We start from the raw sequence: 9,805 nt of genomic DNA on the forward strand, positions 1-9,805 counted from the left end.
AAGGCATGGGTTGGACGAGCATGTGTAGGTTCAGCCAATAGATGGCCGAGCGCATATATTTTATTTTATTTTTTTGCCTATAAATAAGATTGTATTGCTCATTTGCACTCACACCAGTTACAATTGAAGGCTTAGTGTTACTATTGGAGATGTCTTCTGAACCCCTTCCAATGTTTCCACCTATGAAGAGAGATGCAACATTATTTTTTTTCAGCAACAAAGCCTTTGTTGAAGATCAAACTCTGGAACACGCAAACTTTCGAACATCTACAGAGGCACTTGATTGGCTGGTTAGACGGAAACATTCTCGAGGGTGAAAAGATAAGGAAAATTGAAAGGCTGGTCACGGAGAAAGACCCAAATGGAGTAATAACTCGTTTTTGGAGAGCCGTAAAAAATGACGTTGGTGTCCTTATGATGATGCTAGGACCAGATGATATTGTGTTGATGGTTGTAATCTCTTAGAATATAGCTAGTGAAAACATTTATTTAAGAGAGATAAATTGCAGAATATGTACATATTTAGTAGACAATATACTTAGATACTAGATATTTTTTAATTCAACTGAGCTATTTTCTTTTAAAACATGTGCATTCACCACTTAAAGTATGCTCAAATGAGAAACATGCTCCGATTTTTTCAAATAGTGATTGATGGGGTAAATATCATTTACAGGATGTGTATATTTCAAATAGTGATTGATGGGGGTATATTTCACACAAAGTGGTGCAATTTCTCCAAGAATTAATAAATCCTATCATTTCTTATTATAAGTAGATATCAACTTACTTTACTTTAAGTAAGAGTAACTATTTTCATGTATATCCTATTTAAAGGGAGACACAAAATTTCATCATTTTTAATGTCTTTGTTATTGATTTTAAATGAGACGTCAACTTTCGTTAGACAAAAAATGATAGTGATTGAAATTATGATTAAAATTTAAATGACTAAAATTAAATGTTAAGATATTTATAAAGATTTCAGATATATTTAATTCATAAATAAATAATTTATTTAAAAAATAAAATAAAATAGAAGGCTTTGATCTCTGGTAGATCGTGGATATGGTCTTTCACAATGAATTCCGGCATATAATATCTTTAGGTTTTTTCTTTATCCACCTCCCTATGGGGGGTCACCCCCAGCGAAAACCCCACTTTACCCCTGCTTCGGAAATGCATTTCCGAAATATTTTTTTTCTAAATTTTCTCAGACTTCGGAAGTGCATCTCCAAAAACACCAAATTGGGGGTGTTTTCGGAGATGCACTTCCGAAAACACCTTCTTTTTTTTTTTTTTTCAGATTTTAGGGTGTTTCGGAAGTGCATTTCCGAATTATGCAGAAGTCTCTTTTTTTTTATGCTTTTTATAATAGTCCCGTACGAAATATATACAAAACGTATAATATATACAAAACGAAAAAGCCGAACAAAACAAACAACATATCAACGTAAAATACTAATATAATAAATAAAATTCAAATAATCTATACAGACCGAGTCATAGTGTGCGAAATATATAATCCGAATACAAAAAAAATAAACCCGAACCCCTACTGGGTATGCCTAACCCTCTCTCTCTGGGACCTCCTCTGCCGCCTGTATGCCGCCGCACGGTCCGCATCACCGACGATCCTCTCCACCACAACGCCTGCCTCTGGACCGCCCTGATCAATGATACCTCGATCCAACGCGTCCCGCCCAAGCAGCTCTATCCGCTGGCAGATCGGCAGGATATCAATGGCATGGTCATCCTCGGCCTGCTGGTTCTCCAGGATCTCCTCGTACGCTGGCCTAGGAGCACTGGAAGGGTCGGATGTCATCAGAGGATGTGACACCCGATAGAACCATGTGACATACCCCTCCACAGTGTGCCAGTCCTGGGTGACCTGCATGCGACGATACTCCTCCGGGACCACATGACGCTCCCAATCCTCAAATATGTCAGTGAGCTGCACTCGGGTAACTGTGTCGGGAGCAGCCTCAAAAGGTGATTTGGGTATCATCTGCACAAATCCAAATTGTCGCATGCACCGCTCAGGGAGATACCTCACCATGGTGTTGGTCCCGCATGCCAACCAGCCAGAATATAACGAGATGCTGTCAAAGGCGACAACATCAGTGTAGTCGTTGAATGGCCTCCAACTGATGTCATCATGCATCGTGCGGTCGAGGTACCCACGGTATGGTCCCACTGCATTGTTCCCCCTCTGGAGAACGTATCGGGCGGCCCTGGGCATGGCGTCCTCGTACTCAGGATCAACGCGGAAGCCGTGGATGCGGGGGAAGTAGGAGATGATCCAGCTCTGAAACACAAACACAATAATGTATTAAAAATAAATACGAAACATAAATAAATGTGAAACAATTAAAATGAAACGTACCGTCAATAGTGTGCAGGATCTGGTCAACTGCCTGGTCCTCCAGTTGGAGGCCTCATTCAGCTTCTGGTATATGTATATCAGAATAGCTGACCCCCAATTCCACTGGTGAACGGTAGTCAAGTCCATGAAGTAGCGGAGGTAGGTCACGTCGACATATCTTGCACTCTTGTCCACAAAGAGTGCAGCGCCTACCACAAACATGAACCAGCACCGGAGAGCGCAGGCACGGTGATACTCCAAAAATAGGGCGTTATCCGCCTCCTCGGATTCGGCCGCCGCCACCAGGTGGTTCTCGAAATAAGCGCTCAGTGTGTTGAACCGAATATGAGACCCATTTGTCGTCTGGCACTCAAAGTCAGCCATATCTGGCTCCATACCCAGATAGAGCGCCATCCACTCACTGGCTTCGATCCTCTGGATCCGAGAATGGTCCAGCAGCATCCCCCGAATCGGCAAGTGGAGAAGACACTGCACATCGTGCAAGGTGATCGTCATCTCCCCAACTGGTAAGTGGAAAGAAGACGTCTCCCTGTGCCACCTCTCCACAAAGGCCCCCTGCATGTCGTGGCTGATGGTGGTATACCCCGTCATACACAGCCCACCTAGCCCTGAAGCTGTCACCGTGTCGTTAAACCACTGCGCCTCTGGTTTAAAGAGACTGAAAATCTTCTGGGCGTGGTTCACCTGTTTCAAAGTCTGTCTCTCCTGTTACAAAAAAAAACAAAAAAAAACACTGTTAACTAGATCGTTAAGAAAATGTTGAATAAACAGCTAAATTAAAAACGGTTAAATAATAAAGTCGGGCAAATTATAAAAAATACCTCTCTCCCCCAGATACGTCGAGCGACGTGCTCGTGGTAGGTAATCAGCAAGGTCGTGTCACTGGGCCCTTCCGGGTAGCCCTCCTCCTGCTGCTCCTCCTCCCCGTGTGGAGGGTCAACATCGGATACCTCCTCCGCCTCGTGGTATGTAGTTGCCTCCCCCTCCTCTCGTACCTCCTGCTGGCAGGAAGAAGAGACCTGAGCCAGACGACTCCTGGATCCAGATGAGGAAGTACCCTCGTCCATCTGCACGGGTACTCGCACACGACCACCCCGTCCCTGCATCGACGTCAGCTGCACCGCCCGCTCGCGTCTAGCCGACGCTTTCTGGGTCTCTCTCCCCTGTCTGATGCGTGTTGGGTTGTCTGCCATGTTCCTGAAAACAATTGACATCAATAAGAATGCGAAACAATTGAAAAAACAAAAAAAAATCAATTCTGAACCACTTCGGAAGTTTATTTTCGAAATTGGGAATGGAGGTGTTTTCGGAAATGAACTTCCGAAACACCCCTGCGAAGCAACTTCTGCAACTTCCATGGCAGACCCCAAAATCCAACATCAAAACAACTTATAATGATTCTAAACAACCTAAATACCACTACCAACCTACCCCTATATCATTTTTGCAATTTCTAAACACCCTAAAAGAGATTTGAATCATAGATCTAAAGATTATAAAAATTTACCAATTGAAGAGATTGAGTAGCTTTAGGTTGAGATTGAGTAGCTTTTAGAATGCTTAATTGTAGACTTCACACTTGGTTTTGCAAAAATTTTGAAGGGAGGAAGTTTGAAGATGATTTAGGGTAAAATGAATGGGGGATGAGGCTGTTTTGCTTAATCTGCAAAACGCGCAGTATTTTGGAAATGCACTTCCGAAATGTTGTTTTCGGAAATGCATTTCTGAAATAAGACAAATTTTGAAAAAAAAAAAACGTTTTCGGAGATGCATCTCCGAAAACAGCATTTTTTTGCATTTTGAAAATGCATTTTCAAAGTAAGGGGTAATTTGGATTTTTCATCAGAGGTGGCCAAGAAAGTAAAGAGGTGGGTAAAGAAATTTCTTATGATGTCATCGTTTTGTGTTTGTATAATGTTTTTGTTCACAAAATAATGTTTTTTTTACAATATGCACAAAGTAATGTTTTAATTAGGGTTGTATATCTATTTTGTCCATTGTCATGCCTTAATTGCGCAACCAACGTTCCATTATTATCTTACACTCAAACTTCTAGATACAAGTAGCTTTCTTTTATATTTTATTTCTTCAATATTTTATTTTATGCATATTTCGGTACCATGATTTGATTCCATTCCCACATGAACTTCTTTTTCTTGTCAATTGCGTAGAACTTATGTACGAAACATTTTCTAAGGTACGTAGTTACTACTAATATTGAACAGTCTAAATCAATGACTTAAAATATTTAATTTAAATTGATTTTGTAATGTTTTTTTATCTTAAATTAGCGGTATTTTATGAGAAAAAAAAACCAACAATATTCATTAAAATGACTTTTCGTGCATTGAAATGTCACCGACTTGTTTTTAGGGAGATCTAAGAAATATTTAATTTGACAAAATATATATTTCAGTACTAATAGATTGATTTAGCGGTAAAAATTTAGATTCCTAAAATAAACGATTCTAAATTCGATCTTTCACTCTCGCAAATTGGAAAAACGCGGCTAAAAAGGAAAAAGTGTGCTCCACATATTCTTTAATGGAGATTAATCATCTTTGTGGTAAATTTTTCGAATCTATAATAGATAGTATATATTTAAGTTTTTTTTATTGTTAAAAATCGAACCGACTTAATAATAAATCGTAAAATCGAATTGAAACGGTAAAAAATTATATTTAATTTTGATGTTTTTGAGTTATTTTCTAACATAATCACTCGGTTCGGTTCAATTTGCGGTTTATATTTTGTAAATCGAAATAAATCAAATTATGTTATAAAAACTATTAACTAATATATATTTTTTTAATTTTTTTTAGAGAAAGTAACTAGTATTATGTGTATATTTTATCATAATTTATGTATGGTATTTATTTTAATTTATATATCATTAAAAAACATAATATTTTTCATTTATAAATAATATTTTGACAAAATATATTCTATCGTATTCTTTGTATAATATTTATTTGGGTTAAATATGTTTGTAATCCTTATAAATATTCTAATTTTCGGTTTTAGTCCCTCTAAATTTTTTCTTCAAACAAGGGTCCTCCTTAAGTTTTCCGTCCTCAATTTTATTCTTTGCCGTATATTTGCTCTAACGGAAGCTGACGTGGCACGCCACGTGACATGTCACATCACTTAAAATTAAAAGTAAAAAAACTAGTTAGATTGCGGGGGTTACAAACCTCCCTAAATCCCTACATTCTCTCGTGCATTTTATCAAATACCTTATGAGCATTCCTAGTTCTGAGTGTTATCATTGTTTCTGAGCTCAACAAACTTCAGACTCGGAGAAACCAACAATGTTTATATAATCTTTCAAGCAAATTATAAATATATTATTTCTAGTGACAAAGCAAAATTTCTTACAAAATAACCATCCCACTTCATGACCACGTTTTTATAACTACATGACCACTTCATGACTACGTTTTTATAACTACAGAAAACCTGGTAGCATAGGTATCAGATAGAAAGAAGAAGGCAAAGCATGATCTTAATAATGACTTAATTAAAAGGATTGAGCAAATTAAATATTACAAGTAAAAAATAACTAAAAATAGTATGTAAACTGATCTAGCTGGACATCTTCCTTTAGTATCTATCATTATTATTAATAAGGTGGCTTGTTATTCAATTTTTGTTAATATCTAGTGTTGTGGTTTAATTTACAATATTCTCATTTTTCTTATTTTAAATTAGGTTCTTCTGATGTGGAATTATTTGGAGTTCGTGTTTAGATTCACTATAGGAAAGAAAAATGTTGTTTAAACATTATTTCGCACACCTATTGGGGCATCCGTGTTGGTTAGAATCAACACATTGTTTTAAGGATACTCAGGTATTATATTTGAAATCAAGGAACCAATAACAAATTTTTTGAACCAAATTGAAATGTAATTGAACTGCAGTTAGTTCAACTGATATTTACTTCTTGTCGTGACTTTAAGATCTCTCCGGTTCAATATTTCAGTTCTGAATTTTACAACATTATTATCCATATCATGTAGACTATTTAAACTTGTAATAATAGGTGATTATATATTTGTTTCATCTTAGCTGAGGATTATGTTCTTCTCATGTATTTTGTTTTACTCAATTATCAGGTTAAATTCTATAAAGTTAAAGTGAGACTAAAACTTGATAGCCTCTAAAGGAATATACACCTCAGCTTCTCTTACTGTTGAATGGGTGAATGTATTAAATGAAAGAATTTCTTGTACAATATGAATCTCACAAAAAACTTATAGCATCAATTTATACGCTGTGGAGACTCAAAGCAATGATTTAGTGGCCTAAACATTATACGCTGTGAGATTAACGTGAGAAGCCTGGTATTTGTTTTTCTTTTATTGTTAGGTTACAATCTCCATGCCAAAAACTACTAATAGTAGAATTTTTTTGTTAGAATTATACTTATTTAATTCCTTTAGTTTAATGTTGACATTTGTTTACCTAGATTTCTTTATTTTCCATTTGTTAGTGTTAAACAATAACATTAAATCACACTTATATTGTGTTGTTTCGGTTCTTCTTTCTTGCTTGTTTCCATTCAAACATACGCTCATGAATAGTGTTGCATGTAATAAAAACTTCAATCTTTTTAAAAGAGTTTTTCCTAAGTTTTCCCTGTCCTTTATATATTTTTGTTATTGTTGGTATAGCATGTTCCATTTTCAGCTTCATGTGTACTCTTTAAATATCTATTAGGATGTAGCTTAGAGTGTAACATAGTAGTTTAATTGAGTAAAAAGCTACGTAAATGCATCTGCAGGAAGTATACTCTGGCACACAGTTAAGAAGGAATGAGTTTGTCTTAATTACTTTTGCTTCTGAAAATTTATTATTTTTTAAGTTATTTAAAGGGGGTTTAAAACCCCCGCAATATATTTATTTTTCTTTACTGTTGACTTTAGTTGACGTGGCGTGAGACGTTGCATGCCACGTAATCCTCCGTTAGTGGAATCTAATGGAAGGGACCAAAAGAGGGGACGGAAAATATTGCGAGGACCATTGTTTGAAGAAAATTTTTGTAAGGACTAAAATTGAAAGTTGCTATATTTATAGGGACTAAAAACATATTTAACCCTATTTATTTACGAATGCAATTTCATGTATATTATTCTTTAGACCTAAGATAAAATTTTAAGAGCAATTTTATGTATCAAACTATAAACTTATTTTGACAATAATAAACTTTTTTATGGTAATGTATGAACGATTAAACACAAAATTATTTCCTCTATATGTGTATGTATAGCTCAATAAAGTTTTTGTAAAAAAACTGAACCAACTCAAACCGCATTAGTTTGGTTTGATTCGGTTTTATTTCTGAAAGTCAATCTTACCGTACATTTTTTCTCTTGCGGTTCGAATGATTTTTAGCAACAAAATCGTCCAAACTGCACCGTTAACAACTATTAGACGAAAAATTGATGCTCAACATTTTGACATGAAATATGAGATGTATATAAATGTTAAATGCAGATAGTTATATTTTAATTTTGATACCAAGAACACTATATAAATTCGACAAGTGGACTTTTCAAACGGACATGGTTGGGTGACTTGAGGGCATTTTCAATAGCAGTAACGATTTGAAGCAGTTTAAGAATCAAAGGCACATGGGAACACATCAAAAGACAAAAATACACGTCGTAAGATACATGTCGAATTTTAGAGAGTTAACTGTTGTTGGCGGTTATCGATGTACCTAGTATATAAGTAGATTTCGATGTTGTAATGGGGGTTCGCATAATCATTTTGTATTCTTTAGAATTCACTCATCCAAGTTACAGAGATAAAAAAATTATGAAAAATGTATGAAGTTGTGTCTCACTTTTAATTCAAGCATTTTTATCCAACAGCTTTACTATTTTTCTTTATTTACTTTATCCATTTAAGTATTTCAACATTTACTTTCTTGAATCTTTAAAAAAGTGTTTTAGCACTAATCATTTTCTCAAACATTTCACATAAAATGTCCTTTAGGATTTTTTTTTTCAAATTTGATCCAGCAAGTGAATTAAAACTCGTGTTTGTTTACTAAAAACACCAGTAAACAAGTTGACACTCCTAGTGAGATCCTTTTGTGGGAAATTTAAACTTTTTTGCAAATAGTGTATGTGTTTTAGGTTTGTTTTTGTTCTCACGCATCTAAATATTGTCAATTGTTGAGTGCTTATGCGTCTCAGGAGAGGAAAATTTGTTAGTATGTTTAGACCATCGGGAAATTCATCCCCTCAATCAAAATGACAGTTGGTAGTGAAAGCATTTCAATTGGAGTAATTGCTCCTATTGTGACTCAAACGTTAGTTTCGACCACGACACCAGAAATGGTGATACCAACACCAACTAATTTTCATGTTAATCTCGTGGTTATAGAAACCACTGTAAGAGGTACTAGGCCTCTATTCCTTCCAAGTTTTACACTTCCCCTAGATCTAGGGAGTATCTTTATGGCATGCCAACTACAATGATGGCATGCCTACATACTAACGCATCGATGTATGCAGATAATGCAATGGTTGTTGCCTCTCATTTTAATCCATACATGACATCATGATCTGCAATAAACAACCCTGGTTGAATGGGTCAATCTCAGGGAGGATTGGGATATATCCTTCAGGTTATGCCATGTTTAACTAATAATTCTCTCTTGCCTGCAAGACAACAAATGGATGATAGTAACCATGACAAAGTTAACATGCTTACCTAAAAAATTGGGACTTTGTTCAATCCTTTGATCTAAAATACCAATCCTAGTTACCAACAATTGGCATATCAAATGAGTCGAATTGGTGACTTCTTTGGTGCTTCTTAAGCACCCATTCAGCATGTTCCCAATAACCAAGTACAACGTCAAGTTGCGCCCCACCCAGTCTAAAACCTAGACCCAGGGTAGTCGAAGATGTAATGTTGGTAAATAGGAACAAATATGCGGATAACGTGGTTAGGAGAGTCCAACAAAATAATTTTGGGGGAGGGGACAAAATAACATAACCAATATGGTTAAATAAATCCTAACTCAAAATGGCAATGTTGGTCTACATAGGATAAATTTTGTTTCTGCATTATCTGAATATGTCTTGCAAACTGAAATCTCCAAGGGTTAGAAAATTCCTAAGTTTACTAAATTTGTAGGTGACACTAGTGGTCCATTGTCGAGCACATTTCTCGATACCAGATAGAAGTCGATGATATGGCTAATAATAAAAATGTAAATATGAAATACTTTCCTAATTCTTTGACCAAGAATGCTTTCACATGTTTCACTATGCTCCCTTCATACTAGAGAGGGTGTTACATGAGCAATTTTATATGGGTCATTCGAAAAATTATCCTGAAAGGATTAGCCAGTGAAAATCGTCTGAAGCGATAGATAATTATCTTAATATGTTCCGATTAATG

General features: G+C 35.8%; 1 long non-coding RNA gene across 1 annotated transcript; it reads left to right on the forward strand.

Moving 5' to 3' along the window:
- Positions 1-4,820: 4,820 nt before the first annotated feature.
- LOC131626936 (uncharacterized) lies at positions 4,821-7,113 on the forward strand. Its single transcript, XR_009291348.1, has 3 exons — positions 4,821-4,952; positions 6,098-6,236; positions 6,502-7,113. It is a non-coding gene; the product is annotated as an uncharacterized LOC131626936 (long non-coding RNA).
- Positions 7,114-9,805: the final 2,692 nt, after the last annotated feature.

Source organism: Vicia villosa, unplaced genomic scaffold (assembly GCF_029867415.1).
Source record: "Vicia villosa cultivar HV-30 ecotype Madison, WI unplaced genomic scaffold, Vvil1.0 ctg.000339F_1_1, whole genome shotgun sequence".
Classification (NCBI taxonomy): Eukaryota; Viridiplantae; Streptophyta; class Magnoliopsida; order Fabales; family Fabaceae; genus Vicia; species Vicia villosa.